Below are 20,606 nucleotides of genomic sequence, written 5' to 3'. Positions count from 1 at the left end.
TACCAAGATTTCAGAGCAAGCGAACAAACAAATAAGCTCCATCTATCCTAAACCACAGAACCTAGGACTTGCCGATCAGAAGGTCGGCAGTTCGAATCCCCGTGACAGGGTGAGCTCCCGTTGCTCAGTCCCTGCTCCTGCCAACCTAGCAGTTTGAAAGCAGGTCAAAGTGCAAGTAGATAAATAGGTACTGCTCTGGTGGGAAGGTAAACGGCGTTTCCTTGCACTGTTCTAGTTCGCCAGAAGCGGCTTAGTCATGCTGGCCACATGACCCGGAAGCTGTACGCCGGCTCCCTCGGCCTATAGAGCGAGATGAGCGCCGCAACCCCAGAGTCGGTCACGACTGGACCTAATGGTCAGGGGTCCCTTAACTTTATCCTAACAGTCAGTGCTATTTTTCTAGAAAAAGAGGTGCCAGAACTCATCATATGAACACCTCTCTCATTCTCTTGGAATGGCGGTGGCACCCACCTGAGAGGTGCGGAAACAGTTCGGGCAAGTCCCGGCTGGAAAAAAGCCCTGCTAACAGTACTTCTAACAGTACTTCTAACAGTGTGGGAGGCAGTGAAATACAGGAGTGCCTGGCGTGCTCTGGTCCATGGGGTCACGAAGAGTCGGACATGACTAAATGACTAAACGACTAAACAACAACAGTACTTCTTCTAATCCTTCGCTCACAGAGGGTGCCCCTAGCCAGTGACTATTTTGCAGGAGGGACTCAAGCACAAACAAAATGGTTTATGGGCTGTGTACACACCTGGGCATCAGTGTGCACATGGGCTGGACAGACCTTTCATGTATGCTTTTGTGCACTTTTGTCACAGATGAGCCTTTTCAGCTGAAATCTGTTCTTCCCATCCACACTAGTGGGCAGTGCTTCATAGGATGTATTCACACTATGTGTGGTTGTCCTGTCCTTTCAATTGCTACTGCCCTTCTCATCAGAAGTTCCATAAACAGTATTATTCCTTTTTAAAAAGCTGCTTTGCACAAGAGCAGTTCTGTGCAAAACTGCTCTTTTGAAAACAAAATAATAATAATAATAATAATAATAATAATAATAATAATAATAATGTGAAGATGCCTTCAGCAACCACTTGTGGAAATAAACAGGCTACTTGTATATCCTTTCCTGTGGGCTGATGGAAACAGAATAACTAGGTGATACTCAGGAGAGGACCAAATGGAAACAGAAGGTATGGTGAAAACATCCACACTTTGGTAATGTGCAATTTTATGTCAGCTTCCCTCCCTTATTGGATTATCCGCAGAATAGGGAAATCTGAATTAACCTGGGGGAAATGCAGGCTGCCAGTTGGATGGGGATGGAGTAGGTGGAGGATGCAAAAAAATAGGCACATGTGAGATACATCAAATCCATTTTAAACAGCTGTGTGTACACACCCTAAGTTTCCACATTTAAAGTGGATTAAAGGGGTCTGTCACCCTAGCACAACAAACACACTTTAAAAAGAACCTAGAATTTTTGGACGTGATAAGGAAATGCATTGAAGAGTGTGGGAAGAATGAATGACTAACAGGAAGATGTGAAAACACCACACAAGAAAATAAGGATGAATGCTGGATGAACGCTCATTGTCGTACAACCACCCTGCAAGCAAAACAAACCACTGTGTAAGCTTTGTGAACGCAAACTAGGATGGATGATGAATAAATAAGTCATCTGGAGAGGCCCAGAGGATGGGGGAATGCTCTCGAACTGTCCCTACTTGGGAGTGGGATTCAGTCACATACTGATCGATTTAGGTTGAACAATTGAAGTTGATTGGAGTTCTTGCACAACAAAACTCCTTCCACAAAAGATCAGATTTCTTGCAATAAGGGACAAGGTAATGCTCTGAAAAGTGTAGGTCAGCATTTGATTGATGTAGCATGGTCTACCCTCCCCACAAACAAATCAGAATGAGCGGGCGGTAAACAGGCTGTCTGAAAGCAACCCAGGTGCAGTTACTCAGAAGCGAGGGAAATAACTCTGCCCGTGTTAGAGGCATCATCATTACTGTTTTCTTCACATGCTCTAGGGCTCTCCAGGCAATGAAAACCAGGCTGATTAAACCACCCTTATCCTGTGCCTACGCACACATTCCAGTTGGAAAAGACTGGGGAAGGGATGTAGCTCAGCGATGGACCATCTGCATTGCCTGCAGAAGGTCCTAGTTTTAATCCCAGTGTCTCCTGGCACTGTGGGACATGGGTGGCGCTGTGGGTTAAACCACAGAGCCTAGGACTTGCCAATCAGAAGGTTGGCGGTTTGAATCCCCGCAACAGGGTGAGCTCCCGTTGCTCGGTCCCAGCTCCCGCCAACCTAGCAGTTCGAAAGCACACCAGTGCAAGTAGATAAATAGGTACCACTCTGGCGGGAAGGTAAATGGCGTTTCCGTGCGCTGCTCTGGTTCGCCAGAAGCGGCATAGTCATGCTGGCCACATGACCTGGAAGCTGAATGCTGGCTCCCTCGGCCAATAAAGCGAGATGAGTGCCGCAACCCCAGACTCGTCCACGACTGGACCTAATGGTCAGGGGTCCCTTTACCTTTACCTCCTGGCAGGGGTGGGAGACAACCGTGTCATAAACTCTGCAGAGCCCTTTCCCATCAGTGCAGACAATTCTGAGCTAAGATTGGCCAAGGGTCTGACTCAGTATAAGGTAGCTACCTGTGTTCCTCTTCCCAGGGTGAAAGCAGAATGAACCGATGGAATATCACAAACAAAACTTATAAGTCATTCCTACAAAGCACTTACATCCTGTAACACTATGATTCTAGTTACAGATAGGTAGCCGTGTTGGTCTGCCATAGTCAAAACAAAAAAAATTTTTTCTTTCCAGTAGCACCTTAAAGACCAACTAAGTTAGTTCTTGGTATGAGCTTTCGTGTGCATGCACACTTCTTGAGATACCTGAAGAATCTGAAGGTATCTGAAGAAGTGTGCATGCACACGAAAGCTCATACCAAGAACTAACTTAGTTGGTCTTTAAGGTGCTACTGGAAAGAAATTTTTTTTTTGTTTTGACTATGATTCTAGCAGAAGATGGAATCCACTTTCACCACTGCTAAGAAAATTCAATCTCTTTTCCCCAAAGGGTTGTTCATATATTAACTCAACCACAACAGCAGTTGCCATTACAGAACCTGTAGTTTCTCTGTAATATTCACACACCACTTTAGTGGCTAGTCTTGGTAAACATATTTCTAGGCCTGCATTGTGCTTATTATCTCATCTCATGAAAGCAAAACGATAGAATTTGCTAACATGGGAATTCTGCAAGTTCAGATGCTTAACCATCAAATGCTCTGGTTAATTAGCACAGGGGCATTCCCAGAAGTGGTGGGCCTGAAAATTAAGTGCACTCCTGCTTATTTTGCAAGGCTAATTTGGCTCTGCTGCAAAATAATAACAACAAAAGCGAAAGCAAAAGGTGGCTGCCAGTCCCTGTTATATGGGAAGGCAATGTTGGCAATACAGTCATACCTCAGGTTCAATGTGCTTTGGGATGAGCGCGTTCGAGTTGCACTCCGCGACAACGGAGTGCGTTACTTCTGGGTTTCGCTGCTTGCGCATGCGCTCAAAATGACATCACACGCATGTGCAGAAGCGGCGAAAAGCGACGCATGCGTGCACAGACATGCCCTCACTGGTTATGTTTGCTTCTAGATGCGAACGGGGTTCCGGAACGGGTTAAGAACTTAATTCATTCTGGAGGTCTGTTCTTAACCTGAAACTGCTCTTAACCTGAAGCACCACTTTAGTTAATGGGGCCTCCCGCTGCCGCTGCACCACCGGAGAACGATTTCTGTTCTCATCCTGAAGCAAAGTTCTTAATCTGAGGTAATATTTCTGGGTTAGCGGAGTCTGTAACCTGAAGCGTATGTAACCTGAAGCGTATGTAACCCAAGGTACCACTGTAGTACTAATGGACCCTGGGTACACGGGATGTGATCCAACGCCTCAGGTAGCCATTCTAAGGTACCTTCAAAACTGGAAACAAATCCAAGACAGTTTATTTATTTCTTGCTTTCGTAGCCCAACTTTTGTTTCCTCCAAGGAGCTCAAGGTGGCATATACATGGCCCCCACCCCCTTCCTCTAGGTTAGTCTGGAAGATGGTGACTGGTCCAAGACTGGCAGAGCAAGCTTCATGGCCGAGTGGGGATTTGAACCCTCGGCACACAGGTTCTAGTCTAACACTCTAACCTTTCTTCGACTTTGGGTCCACAGATGTTGTTGGACTACAACTCCCATCATCCCCTAGCTAAGATGACCCCACGATGGAGCCCATTCGCTCCCAAATCCCAACCAGGGAGGAATGGAGTGAAAGAAGATCTCCATCAGGAACAAGGGGATGTAGTGGGGAAACTGACATTGGGCTGGGCTGTCCTGGCAGATGCTGCCACCTGAGATGGTCATCTCACCTGGCTTCATTGGTGAGCTGGCTCTGAATAAAGCTCTGCACCAGGATGTGCTATCCTTGTGGACCCTGCCGCCCGAGGCAGTCACATCACCTGGCCTCATAGTGGACTTACAGGTAAGAATAGTTAAAGCTATGGTTTTTCCAGTACTGATGTACGGAAGTGAGAGCTGGACCATACAGAAGGCTGGTCGCCGAAGAATTGATGCTTTTGAATTATGGTGCTGGAGGAGACTCTTGAGAGTCCCATGGACTGCAAGAAGATCAAACCTCTCCATTCTGAAGGAAATCAGCCCTGAGTGCTCACTGGAAGGACAGGTCCTGAAGCTGAGGCTCCAGTACTTTGGCCACCTCATGAGAAGAGAAGACTCCCTGGAAAAGACCCTGATGTTGGGAAAGATGGAGGGCACAAGGAGAAAAGGACGACAGAGGACAAGATGGTTGGACAGTGTTCTCAAAGCTAATGTGAGTTTGACCAAACTGCGGGAGGCAGTGGAAGACAGGAGTGTCTGGTGGGCTCTGGTCCATGGTGTCACAAAGAGTCGCACACGACTTAAAGACTAAACAACAACAAAAGGCTACATTGATTTCTGAAGACATTCATGGGCCATTTGCTTTCCCCTCCCCAGTGTTGCTTAAACCATTTGGGCTAGGGTTCTGTTTCAGAGTGCCTGGGAGATTAGCAGGGGTGATGCCAAGCAACAGACTTTGAATCCAGCAGGTAGTCCCTCTACATGAAAGTAGACCACTGAAACCTTCTCATCTTGCCCTTTATGACAAACAAGAGGAAGAGAAATTGGATGGCTGTCTTACCTTACTGGGTTTGGAGGAGGAATGTTTTGTATAAAGGTAAAGGTAAAGGTGCTGGAGGAGACTCTTGAGAGTCCCATGGACTGCAAGAAGATCCAACCTATCCATTCTGAAGGAAATCAGCCCTGAGTGCTCACTGGAAGGACAGATCCTGAAGCTGAGGCTCCAAGACTTTGGCCACCTCATGAGAAGAGAAGACTCCCTGGAAAAGACCCTGATGTTGGGAATGACTGTGGGCACAAGAAGAAGGGGACAACAGAGGACAAGATGGTTGGACAGTCTTCTCGAAGCTACGAATATGAGTTTGACCAAACTGCGGGAGGCAGTGGAAGACAGGAGTGCCTGGCGTGCTCTGGTCCAGGGGGTCACGAAGAGTCGGACACAACTAAATGACTAAACAAAACAAAAAAGTGGGCATGCATGGGACTGGCTCAGCCCTCAGGTGCCCCTTGCCCCTCTTTTCCTGTGCCCACCCCCTCAGGAGGGAGAGGACCATTTCAACACAGTGCATCTCCTTCACCCAGTAGCTCCAATGCAACCGTCTGGCAGGTAGTGGAACGGACTCCTGTGAGAAGTGCTGGACTCTCCTTCCGGCAAGGCTTTGGAACCAAAGTTGGAGAACCATTTGCCAGTGGAGACGTTAGTTGCATTGCAGGGGGACTGAATTAGAGGAGCCTCTGGGTGCCCTCCATCCCTACAATTCCACGATCTAGCTTCGACTCCCCAGGGGATGGACTAGATGACCCCCGGGTGCCCCCAACTCCACCCCATTCCATGCTTCCACGACGCCTCTCTTAGAGGGCGGGGCAAAGCCTGACCAGCCTCCCTCCTCGGCCTCCCCTCCTCCCCCCTTGATTGGCCGGTCTCTCCTTGCCTATCATGCAATTCCCCACACGGCATTGGCCCACTTTGTACAGACTGGGGAAGAAACAGAGCGGGGGGGGGGCAAGGCTCCCTGCTCTCCCTCACGGTCTCTCTCACGCCCCTTCTCTTCCCTCCGCGTCTCCCCGTCGACGCGCCCAGGAGACTCCGCTGAGGAGCCAGGCACCCGAGGCTCGCTCGCTTGCCCGGCCCTGGCGCTGGGCAGGGCTGCCGCTCCGTGCCCGCTGGCTCGGGCATAGGCTCCCCCCACGCCGCCCGGGTGCCTGGCCTCAGAGGTCTCTCTTCGCCCCCGGGGCTGCGCCAGCCTCCTCCTCCTCCTCCCCGCGTCCCCAGACATGCCTCGCGGGCGGGGGCGCTGAGGCGGCGGGGGCGGCGGGCCGGGGCTCCTCCTGCTCCGGGTCCCGCCAGCCCTCCTCCCGTTCTCGCCGGCGTCGCCTCCTCCTCCTCTTTCCTCTTCCTCCTCCCTCCTCCTCCCTCTCTCCCTCGCTGCTGATACATGGCTAGCTGGTTGCACTCGCTACAGTGTCACATCCTCCTCTGCCGCTGCAGTGCCAACTTCCCTCCCTGGCTAGGAGGTCCTTGGCAGAGGCGCCGCTGCGAAGGGATGGGATAGACCAAGAAAATAAAAACAAAAAGGCCCCTTCAGCACCTTTCGGGGGGAGGGGGCGCATGCCTTTCGCTCCTGGCCAGCCTGGGTCGCCCCTTCCCACTCTTCGGATCTTACCCCCCTCTCCCTTTCCTGCCCCTTCCTTGGAGAGACTCTTGTTTGTCTTCCGTGTGTCTTTTTTCGTGTTTGTCCCCCCTCCCCCAGTCCCCCCTTTTTTAGTTGATCCCCCTCTTTTTCTCCCTCCCTTATGAGCCTGGGTTGCTGAATTCTTCTGGAAAGGGTGAGTACGAAATGTTTTGTGTTTTTTTTAAACACGTTTGCTCAAGAGCGCAATGTTCTCGATCTGTTCGTTGCACTGTGTAAAATGGAAAGGGGAGGGAAATGACAGGCTGGATGGCAGGAATTAAGCAGCTTTTGTGCATTTTAATGGCTAACTTTATTCTAGGTTTGTGCCAACTGCTGTAAAAGTTAAACCTGTTTTCTTCTTCTTTCTTTTGACTAACAAGACTTCTCCTATCCCTCTACCTTCTATTATACATTATATAATACTAGGAATTGATAACTGTCTGGTGGCGTGAAATGGTAGATATGCACCTAAATCAGGGCTCCTTCTCAGACTTCTGAGCTTAGAAAGGTGTCATTGACCCCCAACCCAAATTCTTAGGAATGTATATGAAATAAAGTCAATAAATAGCAATAGGTAATCAACATTTAGTAAGCATCAATCACCATCATTCGGTGGGTAGGGAAAGAGGGGTGTTGGTATTATTATTTTGACATTGTAGAAAATAATTGTTTAAAAAGTGAAACTTTGCACCTGTATACAGTTTTTAGCAACAAAGCAGCATGGACTGAGAGCACCATGGAATTGTTTTATTAAATACAGACATTCCTCATTGCCTGTCCCCTTTATTTCTGAGGCTCATAGGTCCTGATTTAAATAAAAACACCACATATACTTTCTTTTGTTTGCTAGGCCCTTTTCAACCCTCTTTGGTTTTAATGTACTTTTTTGTGTTCCATTCAGATTCAAAATGTAGATGTGCTGGGATTGTTCTTGCGTTCAGATGCTTGAGCAAAGTTTTTACAATAATAGTGCATTCTTTTGACTGTGTAAAATGCTTCTGATCACTCCAGAATGAAAACGGATCGCTTTCAGTTGGTGGCAAAGAGGTTGTGCACTAAATTTCTTCCCTAGGTGAATGCATCTTTAGAGCTGTTTTATTGTGCATTTTCTTGGGTGGATATTTGCCATGACAGGTATATGGAAACTCCAGTTTCAGAAGCAGTTATGCTTGTGAACACCAGTTGCTAAGGAGCACTGGGTTGGGGGAGGCTATTGCCTGCTTGCAGCCTTCCAAAAGACATCTGGCTGGCTGCTGGAGGAAGCAGGATGTTGGACTTCATGGACCCTTCGGTCTGCCGCTGCAAGCGTCTCCTTTGTGCTGCATTTACTAAACTACAATCCTCAACTCCTTTATTCTTTACATTCAAAAGATTCAGAATGTTTCACTAATGCCCTAAAGCTAAGGATGTTGGCTAGAGCAACATAAATGGCTGTTATTCTGGCATGTCAGAAGCAGTGGTATTAACAATGACACTATGGTCATTTTCCATTGAGCAAGTTGTGTGAAGCTGGGTTTGCACTGTGGTGGCCTGTGTGGTGTGTGCATAAATAGTTCGTGTAAGGTCAGGCTTCGTGGTATGCGATTTAGTAACTTCAATGATGCTTTGCTAGCTTAGCTCATTTTTGGAGACATTCTCCAAATGTGTGTCTGTGCCTCTGCATCACCAGTTTTAAATATTATTTTAGTATTATTTTTCAGTCTTTATATAAAAGCTGTTGAGCATCCCTTGCCTTTTTCGGGTCACTGTATTACTTTCACAATGCCTCTGTCATTATGCCATGAACCTTCAGTTTTACTTACCCACCCAATGCTGTCAGTCTTTTGAATTAAACCAGTTTCAGGTAAGCAGTGACTTCTGTTTAAGGGATGCACCTTTGATCCTTAATATGTTTTAGCTTGTAGGTTACAATAGCAGTACAACCACCCTGGTTAAAAAAAGAGAAAGAAATGGATCTCCAAATGCATGTTTAGGCTAAAAGTGTGTCCCAGATCTGAGAACGTTGAAAACTATTTCATTAATGGCCCTGAGAGCATAGTAGAGAAGGAACAGGAGTCTGTATTCCTCCTTATAAAAGAGTTAATGTGAATGTTATGGACATGTTGCCAGAGGAAGCAATGCGTTGGCTGTTTGCTCAGCAGAAGTCAAAGCCAAGAAGAACTGGGGTATCTCCACATCATGAGTTCACTCACTGTGATCAGTCTGAGTGAGGAGGAAAGCTATGCAGTTGTACTGTGCACAGTACAGATATATGCTTCTCCTTCCTGCATAGCCCTTGCAGAAAGTACCTAATGTTCCTGTGAATTTAGCCTTAATTGCAAGTATTGTGTGATCAGATGTCTCTCGGGAGTTTAGTAAGAGTGAAAATGCTTTGCCCCTGTTTTAACCAGTCACAATTTTGCTATGCTTCCCCCTTCCCCGCATAATGTATGATTTCCTTTATGTTCACGTATAGTTGCCACCTGTCCTGTATAATACGGGATTGTTCCGTATTCCAATATTGTATCTTGTATTGATACAGTTTTGTCCTGTATTTCAGGTCTTCTCTCTCTCTGCCAAGTACATGTGCTTGAAAAGGGTGTATGAAAAGTCTTGTATTTAAGCTCTGGGTACCCAAGCACAGAGATGTTTACAAATTTGTGTCTGTGCGTGCGGACATGCATGTGTCACAAATTCCAGAGGGGCCATCCTGTTAGGCAGCAATAGATTGTGGTGGGTTGCTTTGAAGTCACTTCAGCACCAGATGAAAAAAAGAAATCGTCCACCAACGGCCCCTGTCCTGTCCTGTATTTTGCCAGAGCACAGGTGGCAACCCTAATATTCAGTGCTGTCAATTTTTACAGCATTTGGAAGTGCACATTTAAATATTCCTCCTATTTGTGATCTTCAGAAGCAAGTGTCATTGATTATGTAGCCAAAACAACACCATCCATGCATAAGAAGCAGGTATCAGCTGGCTTGGGGGAACTCCACAGCTTGCAGAAATACATTTTAAAAGACCCTAAAAGCAGGGGCGGGGGAGAGAACAGCCCATTGAGAACTGAGCATGCTCAGTGAACTAAAAATGGTGGTTGATTGAAAGAGGTCAAGAGTGAAATGGAAAAACCAGGAGAAATGGGAAAGGAAGTACCCTGAGGAGGAGCATTCTACACTATGACATTTTGTTGCAAACTCCACTTGTTCTATTTTGAAATGGATGATTTTGGCTTTTCGGTCATGAAAAATATGTATAAATATGTAGGTCTGCCCTGGCTTTTAAGCAAATCCTCTAAAATATTTTCTTTATAAAAAAAAGACTTGCTTTGGATTTCTTGTTATGCACTGGCCAGGAGAATGGTGCTCTTTGGTTGGGTGGGTGTTGTCAGCTCACCTACAAATTCATTCTGGAGGTCTGTTCTTAACCTGAAACTGTTCTTAACCTGAAGCACCACTTTAGCAAATGGGGCCTCTTGCTGCTGCCGCACCGCCAGAGCACGATTTCTGTTCTCATCCTGAAGCAAAGTTCTTAACCCGAGGTACTATTTCTGGGTAAGCGGAGTCTGTAACCTGAAGCGTATGTAACCCAAGGTACCACTGTATCTCTCAGCCCTGGTCTGTTTTTTTTTTTTAATACCTAAAATCCTTCGCTTATTAGGGGCTACCCCGTATTTTGTTCAAAAAATTGCTTTGCAGAGGTAACTGCCATAAAGTTGTCAAACTTTTCAAAAGTAGGGGGCTGTGGCTTAGCTTTTGAAAAATAGGGGGTCCTCAGTAATTAGCTACTTGGGAACCACTGTTATAGATGATTCCCAGATGACCGTCAGGGAATGCTTGGCTAACACTAACTACACTGTTGATCATTGAAAGCAGGGAATTGGCAAGTTGTAGATGCTATCTCCCCCTGCACTTTCTCTCACATGCAGGAGTCCATAGTTTTTCAGGGAATTTCTGTCAATGAAGCATGCTGTCCATGAAGGAATGTAGGAAAACTTCAGGGCTGGGGAGCCTTTGAGAGCCAGTGTGGTGTAGTGGTTAGGAGTGATAGACTCAGAATCTGGGGAACCAGGTTCGCTTCCCCACTCTCCTCCACATGCAGCTGCTGGTTCTTCTTCTTTGGCTTGCTGTGATTGCCCCGGAGGCAGGGCTGTATCCAGGAATTTTGTACTATTGGGGCCCCTGAAATAACTGTTTGTGCATATTGTTGTTGTTGTTGTTGTTGTTTAGTCGATTAGTCGTGTCCAACTCTTCATAACCCCATGGACCAGAGCACTCCAGGCACTCCTGTCTTCTACTGCCTCCCGGAATTTCATCAAGTTCATGTTGGTCGCTTCTATAACACTGTCCAACCATCTCGTCCTCTGTCTTCCCCTTCTCCTTGTGCCCTCCATCTTTCCCAACATCTGAGTTTTTTCCAGAGAGTCTTCTCTTCTCATGAGGTGGCCAAAGTATTGGAGCCTCAGCTTCAGGATCTGTCCTTCCAGTGAGCACTCATATCCAGTGAGTTATGCATATTACATGATGCTATAACATACCTGCTCACACACAAGAAAATATATAATGTAATAGCAGATCTATTATTATATAATAGAAACATCCCCCCCAAAAATCAGTCCCCCCCCAAAATCATGCCCAAATAACTTATTGTTAAATTAGTTCTCAATCAATTTCCTCTCCCTATTCTTTCTGTCATCCAGGATCATGCAATCACATAGACACTCTTTCCCTTCATACCATCATCCAAACACACATGTGTTCAATAATATATACCACCCTCGCTGATTAATTTCTAGGCTCTCTGAAGGGAATTGTGCTCCTTTTGGACAGATCCTGGAAGATGAGCCACACAGCATTCCTTAATTTCACAATTGCTCACCAGGGCATACATAAAATTCTTAGTAAAATGTCATGTGAGCTACATGACTGGAATATTCTTTTTCTGGATAGTATGAAAGCTCTGTTTAGTTGCAAACAGATATGTTTTATGAGCAACCAATTAGTATGCATGCTTTTCTGGGCATACATGAAAGATGGAAATTTGATTTTGATACAGTTATTCTAAAACTATCCCTTTTTCTTTGTCATTTAAAAGAACGATGTAAATTACCTTGGTTTAGATCAGTGTTCCTTGAGGACGGCTGCTGATGCATCCCATTAAATATGCCCTGTTTGTGCCACTAGCTTTTGCTTGTCTCCCATGTTCATCAACGTTCAGGTGAAATTGCTTGGGGAAGGTTTCCTAGAGGTTTGGACTGTGGCGATGTCAATATTCCTTTGACATTCAGCACTACTTTCTCCTCTTATCTGAACTGGATGAAGCATTGAAAGCCTTGCATGGCTATCTGGAGTCAGCAACAGAAACTCTGTTCAGGCATGATGTAAATGTTAACAGTGGATGGTTTGACTGAGTTAGTTGTTGGTGTATTGCATTCTGGATGGGGTTGCAATTACCCCTTAAAATGTACCTGTACAGTGTTGCCTGTTCTGCAGGATCTGGAAATCTCTTGAATTCCTGCATGGTGTCTGTGGCCAAGATCACTTTTTGTCAGGTTCAGATGATATATCAAGCTGTGGACATTCCTGGAGAAAGGGGATGTAGCTGCTGTCATAAATACCTTGGCAACCTATTTTAAATGGCATGGGTATTATACCACATGGCCAGTGTGGTGTAGTGGTTAAGAGCAGTGGACTCGTAATCTGGTGAACTGGGTTCGCTTCCCCGCTCCTCCACATGCAGCTGCTGGGTGACCTTGGGCTAGTCACACTTCCCTGAAGTCTCTCAGCCTCACTCACCTCACAGAGTGTTTGTCATGGGGGAAGAAGGGAAAGGAGATTGTTAGCCCCTTTGAGACTCCTTCGGGTAGTGATAAAGCGGGATATCAAATCCAAACTACTCCTCCTCCTCTTCTTCTTTGGGGTGATGTCACCTAAGGCTATCCAGAAACTTCATCAAATCACTTCATAGTGCAGGATAGGGCATAAGAGCATGTAACATTTGTGTTTAAATTATATATACACTGGCTGATTAATTTCTAGGCACAAGTTGAATAGCTGTTTTTGACTTTTAAAAATTGTGGCATCTTCTTCCATATGAACGTTTGAAGAGCAATGCACGGCATCCTGCTCTGAGTTTGTTAGCTTAGGGCAGGGTAGTCAACCTTTTTATACCTACTGCCCACTAATGCATCTTTCTTGATGGTGAAATTTCCTTACCGCCCCCCAGTACTGATGGAAGGAGGATTCAGCTTGTGCTGTAGAATCCCCTACTGCCCACCTAGAATCCTGAAGCGCCCACTAGTGGGTGGTAGGGACCAGGATGACAACCCCTGGCTTAGGGTGACCAGCACAGACAGAATATACCAGGATTCCTCAACCTCGGCCCACCAGATGTTTTTGGCCTACAACTCCCATGATCCCTAGCTAGCAGGACCAGTGGTTAGGGATGATGGGAATTGTAGTCTCAAAACATCTGGAGGGCCGAGGTTGAAGAAGCTTGGAATATACTCTTGGTGGTATAGAACTGATAGAATTATTTCCTTGGGAAGTTCATCAGGCCTCCTCGGTTTAGACTGAGAATGTCCATTAAAACCACATTTGAAGGAAATATGATTCCCGCCCCCTCTGGACTCAACACAATGTTTTGTTGGAGTCTGTTGCTGTTGTTGTGATTTTGCAGTTTTTTAAAGAACTGAATTTGTGGTTTGAAAAACCAAGTTTTAAATAACTTAATAGCATGGTTTGGATTTCACACTTTTAATTGTTAATAACTTAATAGCATGGTTTGGATTTCACACTTTTAATTGTTGCTGAAGCATGTTGGGGATATAAATTGAAATAATAAATAACTATAAGTTATTCCAAAAGGATCTTTTCAAATGGTTAACAAAATGGGAATTGTGATGCAATGTAGGTAAGTGTAAAGCATGGGCGTAGCTAAGGGATCCAGAAAAATTCTTGAAAAGCAGAAGCCCAGTAATGTCTGTAATGCCCCTTAAAAAAGCTTAAAAACTTTGGGAAGATCCCCTCAAAAAAGCTCAGCAGCCTAGGCTGCCCCCCCCCACTTGCCCAATCTCCATCTTGCTCACCAGAATTGTGACTAGATCCTTTTATTTTTTGTGTGATGGATCAGATAAGAATCAATGGCTCTAGTCTCGAAGCCACTTGCACAATACGTTCCCCCCCCTTGTGCAAGTGGGAGGGGTGTTGCCAACTTCTGCTAGTTCCTGTTCCCCTCCCAGCCAGTGGTATAGTTACATAATTTTAGACTCCAGGTTTAAAGACCGTAGCACCTGCTTTCCCATTTTTGGATGGTAATATGTATTAATTCACTTACTTCAAAATGTAGTAAGCGGGATGGGATGGGCTGCATTCTGGAGCTTACCAGTTCGGCCAATTCCGCTAGAGTGGGATTTGCAGGTTCAGCTGATGGCAGTGTTTGCCAACCCAGCTGGGAATGGCTGCTCTTGGGAACCCCACTTTGGCAGGCCTTTGCAGCCAGGCTTGTGTTCAAATCAGGTTGTGAGGGAAGGAAGGAAAGAATTAGGAGTGCACTTAGTGCGGTCCTGATTCACTTTTTTTTAAAAAAATAATCAGGTGGTGATTGAATATTGTGCTGCCTCACTCACCTTTCAAAATGGCCCGGGGTGGGGGTGGGGAGCTCAGGATCCAGCCCCCTGGAAAGATCCTCTTCCCCATTCCTGGTTTAAGCAAAACTGAGCTAGATAATTGACAAATGTTGGTCGCTCAACATGGTGGCACAGCGTAAGGAACATTGTCTTACAAAAAACAATTACCTGGCATGTTAGATTCTTATCTAGAAAAACTAAACTGGACTCTTCCTTGGGAGTGGGGTGGGACTTTTATATTAATAATGAAAATCTGTACCAATTTCTTTTTCCAGCCTCATTGGACATATTGAAGCTTCGATACATACACTGAAGTTGATTTATTTTATCCCAATGTTGTTGTTTTTCTTGCATAATGAAGAGATTGCATCTATTTATGCTATATTTTGTAACGTACATTTTGTTTATTTTCCTGATCACTTACTTTGATCTCAACCCTGGTTCTGTCTTGGTTTTTCGTTCACCTATTACTAAGCTAGATGAACCAGTGGTATGACTCAGTACAATAGTGCTGGAAGATATTTGTGTGCTGATGCAATAAGTTTTGTTTCCCTTCCTAGGTCTAGAGGAATGTTAATTGTGTATCATTCTGTCTTTCTTGCGCATGCATATATATATATATATATATATATATATATATATATATCACATTGAAATTAGCTTGAAGGAATTTTGATTAATTATATTCCTGTAAGCCTGTTATTTAAAGCACAGATTTTTATCGCTGATTTTTGTGTGAATTGAATCAAACATCTAAGCAAGCATCTTAGCAAGGTTGATAGATCAAACTTTGGTCTGATGTTGTTAGAAGATAGCATTATCCAAAATGTTCACACTACTGAGCTGCTTCTTGTCTTGGCAGAAAGCTGTGCCTCTAACAGATTATCAAGAAGGCTTGCTAAGTGGGTTTGAGCTCTACTACCGTGTATTTGCATCTTTTAAATGAAATCTCCTGAAACCCATATCTGAAGCTTTTGGAATGACGAGCGATTGTTCTGTTTGTGTCATCATGTTTCCACTGGCTTGTGTAACTGAGTGTTCATAGCTATGCTTTGTGTCACTGATGGGGATGTTTTAGTAATTAACATTAATTAAACAGACTTAGTTGCCTTTAGGGGCTCTCTGGCTGATGATACTGCCAAATAGTTTATGCAGTAAACAAAAATCTTATGTTTTAGGATTCTAGGGAAGCTTAACTTTGTTAGTGAGGAACTCGTTTCGGCACAGGTGAGGTGACCAAAGTAGAATTCAAGCTTTAGAAAAATGCAGCCTTTAAAAGCACTTAACTTTAAAAAAGTGTTCAGCATGGTATGAGAAGGAACAGATTTTGAAATAGTTAGATGAAAATGTGTGAATAGATCACAGAGTCTTCCCCCATCCCTAGTAAATTTATGACAAATAGTGGATTTTTAATAGGAGTATCAAAATATGTTCCTTCTTTATAAAGAGTTAAAATCTATTTACCCACCTTGAATTAAAGTAGTTTTAAAACTGACAGCCTTTCAACCTAGATAATTTTGTCATTTAAATGTGGATTCACTTTTTTTTTTAATGACATATGTTTACATGGAAAGGCTATTACCTTTAAAATTCAAAAGATAAGAAAATGGGTTTTAGTCTCTTTTGTTATATGGAGGGCAGAAGTGTTTTGTGAAGACTCAAAATGGGAAGATTAGGTGTGATGGTCTACCAGTAGGATAGCTAAAGCATCCCGACAAATTTTGTCTAGTGGTCAGGGAAAAAACATTCCAGAACCTTCCTAGGTTACTTGTTGTCATAGTTGGGAAATTTTGTCTAGGATCCAGCTAGATTTACCTCACTGTGGTACTGCTTTTTTTGTCGGAACTTGTTTCTCAAACATCTTGAATGCGAGGAAGGAGAATCTGTTGCCTTCTGTGTTTCCTTCCCCTCAACCAAGTGAAAACGATCCATTTAGTTGTGTTATGTTTTATGAAGTGAGTGGACATTAAAGTTTTCTCTAACTGTGTTTCTCTAACATCAATCCTATGCTCTTGCCTTGCTTCAGAAACACTTGCTCAATAAGTCCTACTTGGGAAGCACCAAGAAAATTAGGCTGGCATTACCAGTTTACTTATATTTTATGAATATAAACTAACACAAAGTCGGGCTGTTCTCTTTGGCTTGCTTCATTTTGGGTGCCTCTTAGCTGTTGTAGCACAGTCTTTGTCCTGAGTTGTAACTGCAGTATTTCTGAATAGGATCTAATTGATTATCTGATACAGGATGACATACTCTGCAACTGCCATGATTTGACTGGGACATCCCAGAATTGCAGAAGCCCTCTTGGCTTTTGATTGGATCCTGGAATGTCCGTTCTTTCAGTCCCGCACTCTCACATGAGCTAAAAGTCGTGCCTTACTCAGGCGTCTTTCATGCGCTGGGCAAGGAGCAAGCGCATAATCTTGCGAATGGCAGTGGCGATATTCACACCCTTTGTGCAGCCAGCCAGCTATGCCTCTTTGTATGCATATGAGGGGAGGGGGATATTTGGATCTTCATGCTATGCCCAGCAAGAGTAGGGGATGCTTTAATCGAGGGATCAGCAACCTTTTTCAGCCGTGGGCTGGTCCACCATTCCTCAGACCATGTGTTGGGCCAGACTATATTTTGGGAGGGGGGGGATTGAACGAATTCCTATGCCCTACAAATAACCCAGAGATGCATTTTAAATGAAAGGACACATTCTACTCGTGTAAAAACACACTGATTCCCGGACCATCCGCAGGCCGGATTGAGAAGGTGATTTGGCTGCATCCGGCCCCCGGGCCTTACTTTGCCTACCCCTGCTTTACTCTATTCTTTATCATGTTTAATAATATCAACTTCATTTGCTATACTTGGGAGTCCAGTATATATTTCTCTCTCTCTCTCTCTGCATCACCCTCCCTCCGTGCCATTAATACCTTGAGTCCTGCCCATGCCAATACAGTGGTACCTCGGGTTAAGAACTTAATTCGTTCCGGAGGTCCGTTCTTAACCTGAAACTGTTCTTAACCTGAAGCACCGCTTTAGCTAATGGGGCCTCCTGCTGCCACTGCGCTGCTGGAGCACGATTTCTGTTCTCATCCTGAAGCAAAGTTCTTAACCCGAGGTAGTATTTCTGGGTTAGCAGAGTCTGTAACCTGAAGCATATGTAACCTGAAGTGTATGTAACCCGAGGTACCACTGTAGTAACAAAGGCTCCCAATTCCCTGCCTCCGGTTAACATAGTGGTGCCCAGGCGCAGAAGACAGTGCACCACTCCACCTGCCCCTTTGCCTCTCTCTTTGGTTACCGCTGAGGTCTGTGGGCAAGGTGTCCCTTGACGACGCCCAGGGATGGCGACAGGCGGGCAGTGATAGCAGCTGTGAGGGGGATGGCAGAGGAGCCTCCACAATAACCAGGCTTGGGCAGAGGCCTGAGGACATGGGTGTGCATTGGGGCGCCACAGATATTAGGACTTCCAGGGCTAAGAGCAGTTCAGAGGGCTGAGATAGTTGGAGGGGGGCAAGCGGTTGAAGCAGGGGATTCGGAACTGGAACGGAGAGATCTTTGGCAGCTGAAAAAGGGGAAGGAGTGAGCCGGTGGCAGAGTGGATAAAAATCAATTATTTCTAAAAAATAAATTTGAAAAAATTGAATTTTTTAAATTTAAATCAATTTTTTAAAATTTAAATCAATTTTTAAAAATTTAAATTGGATTTTTAAAATAAAATGTTTTGGAGGAAAATATATTTCTAAAGATAGTTTTCTACTTAAGTTACATTATATTCCAAAGACCATCAGGAAATAAGGATTTGTTTTAAGTTTTCCATGTGTGCTGAAAATCAGTTTTTTAAAAAAAAATGTTTAACCACATCAGTTAACAAACATGGATACATATGCTATAATGTTATTGTTGTAGTTAAATAAATTGTTTAAATTGTTATTAAGGAAATGATTATTTTTCTCCTTCCAATAAAGTACAGCAGAAAAGTTGTCCAAATGTAAACAGTTAACTTATTAAACCTCACAATAATTTCATAATTATCTGTCTATGTATTTCTAATAGTACAGTGGTACCTCAGATTACATACGCTTCAGGTTACATACGCTTCAGGTTACATACTCCGCTAACTCAGAAATAGTACCTCGGGTTAAGAACTTTGCTTCAGGATGAGAACAGAAACCGTGCTCTGGCGGCGCGGCAGCAACGGGAGGCCCCATTAGCTAAAGTGGTGCTTCAGGTTAAGAACAGTTTCAGGTTAAGAACGGACCTCCGGAACGAATTAAGTACTTAACCCGAGGTACCACTGTATAACCAAATCAGCAATTTTTGTTATAACTGTAAAAACTACTCTGAAAATTTATTATTCCAAAAACGAAACCTTCATCTGGTTGTAAATATTAAGATTATACCAGCAGGAATGCCTTTCTGTAAAAAAGAAAGAAAGAAAGATTTAAATCAAGTCTTACTGACTAGTGATTTAAATCGATTTGATTTAAATCGATTTGATTTAAATCCACCTCGTTGGTGGGCAGTGCTGGTGAAGAGGACTTGGCGGGGGGGGGGGCAGTGGTGCCAAGGTGGGTGCAGAAGGGAAGGGAGGAAATGGGCTGAGGTTTGTGGTCCGGATCAGGCCGGGTTCACAAAGAGGTTTGCTGTGGAGGCTCATGGTGCTTGTTTAAAGTGAGCTCTGACTCTGGTTGGGGCCTACAGAACTTGCAGAAAAGAGAAACTCTTCCTATTGCTGGATTGGTGATGCATGCAGAAGTAAAGGTCACCAAGTTGGAAAATTAATAGTATCGTCCCTGCTGACATTTCAGAGGGAGAGCTGGCTGGGGTGTGGCCCAGTCCAGTGTGTACGTTTTGTAGTGGATGTGTACTCTTTTATTTCATGCTTTCAGTTCAGGAGGAGGAAGAGTTGCCAGTTTCTCCTCCCCAACTTAACCATTCTTTGTTTACCATGCTAAGAAAAGGATTTTTTAAAAAATCAAAATGTTGTGGTTTTCCTACTTATTAAGTGAGACTGATTTGAATTAGAGCAAACGTTTGCTATCATGTTTGCGGCTCCAGTGTAACGCTAAGAAAGGCTTGAGTGCTCTTTAGAAACAATCCCTGAAAGGCAGATAGGGTTTTTAGAGGTAAACAAATAAATTCCACATTATCCACAATATTGCCTGGCACTTCTCCCTAGCACTGCCCAAATCCCTCTATATATCTCCAGCAGCACATAACTCTTAAGAAGTAAAAGCCAGATTGCCGTGGCTTCTCTTTGTAATCAAGGAAATCCCAAACTTTTGCTTTTGGAAGCGGTTGGGATTGGGAAGCTAAGCCCCTCTTCAGAGGTTCTTGCCTTTTTCTATTTCCTGAACATCTGCAAAAATATGTGCTGACAGTAGGCAAGGAATCGTATTTGCAGGAAGAGCAGCGCTGTCAAAATATGACTAACTGCAGTTCAAAATTAGGTTGCTGTAAGGACTTCAGGCAATGCATTGTGGTCGTGGCACAGGAGCACAAAAAGTTCTGGTTGCCATAGTAATTGTGTTGTGTGTGGTGGGTTATACCTGCTAGTTAGAATTACATGTTGTAAATTTTATACAGGCACCAAAGTTGTACTTACTCCCATCTCAAATGATGAATCACTTGCACATGTGTGCTGGAATCCTCACATTTCTAGTTTAGCCAGTCATTCCTCATGGATTGCTTGTTTGCTTCTGTTGGCCTCTGTTGTTGCTTCCTTTAAGGGTTCATCTTTGGATGCCAAACTGATTACTGTAGTACCTGCTGTGGACAAGGATTGCATGTTGCTGTTTAGGTTGTGATGAGGAAAGCTTCTGCGTGTGTGTTGACAAGAATGAGCATAATTTATTAAATAGCATGGCATTCTCCTTTCAATGGCACCTTCTTTAATTGCCTTAGGCTAGAGCTGTCAAAAAGTTATTTCCTTTTTAAGGGCATTTCTACCTATTTCCAATCAGACTCTGAGTGTGTTTGATGCCATGTGAAGTCTGCAAAGACGAGGAGGTTAGGGGGCTGTGGAGACCTCTCTGAAAACAAGACCGATCTGGTGGTGTTCACAATAAAATGGCTCTCCAAAGAGTCTACTTGCTCTGATACCAGTACGGTGGTACCTTGGGTTACACATGCTTCAGGTTACAGACACTTCAGGTTAC

The 20,606-nt window shown here is 44.4% G+C and overlaps 1 protein-coding gene across 1 annotated transcript in view; it reads left to right on the top strand.

Moving 5' to 3' along the window:
* The first annotated feature begins 6,183 nt into the window (after nt 1-6,183).
* Nucleotides 6,184-20,606, top strand: part of SERTAD2 (SERTA domain containing 2) — a 131,066-nt gene continuing 116,643 nt past the window's right edge. Inside the window, exon 1 of the mRNA XM_083606722.1 lies at nt 6,184-7,004. The gene's annotated coding sequence lies outside the window, so the exon portion shown is untranslated. The remainder of the gene's footprint in view (nt 7,005-20,606) is intronic.

The sequence above is a fragment of the Podarcis filfolensis genome, assembly GCF_964270895.1.
Source record: "Podarcis filfolensis genome assembly, chromosome: 3".
In the NCBI taxonomy this organism is placed as follows: domain Eukaryota; kingdom Metazoa; phylum Chordata; class Lepidosauria; order Squamata; family Lacertidae; genus Podarcis; species Podarcis filfolensis.
The sequence above is the reverse complement of the archived record's forward strand: the minus strand, read 5'-3'. Positions and strand labels throughout refer to the sequence as shown.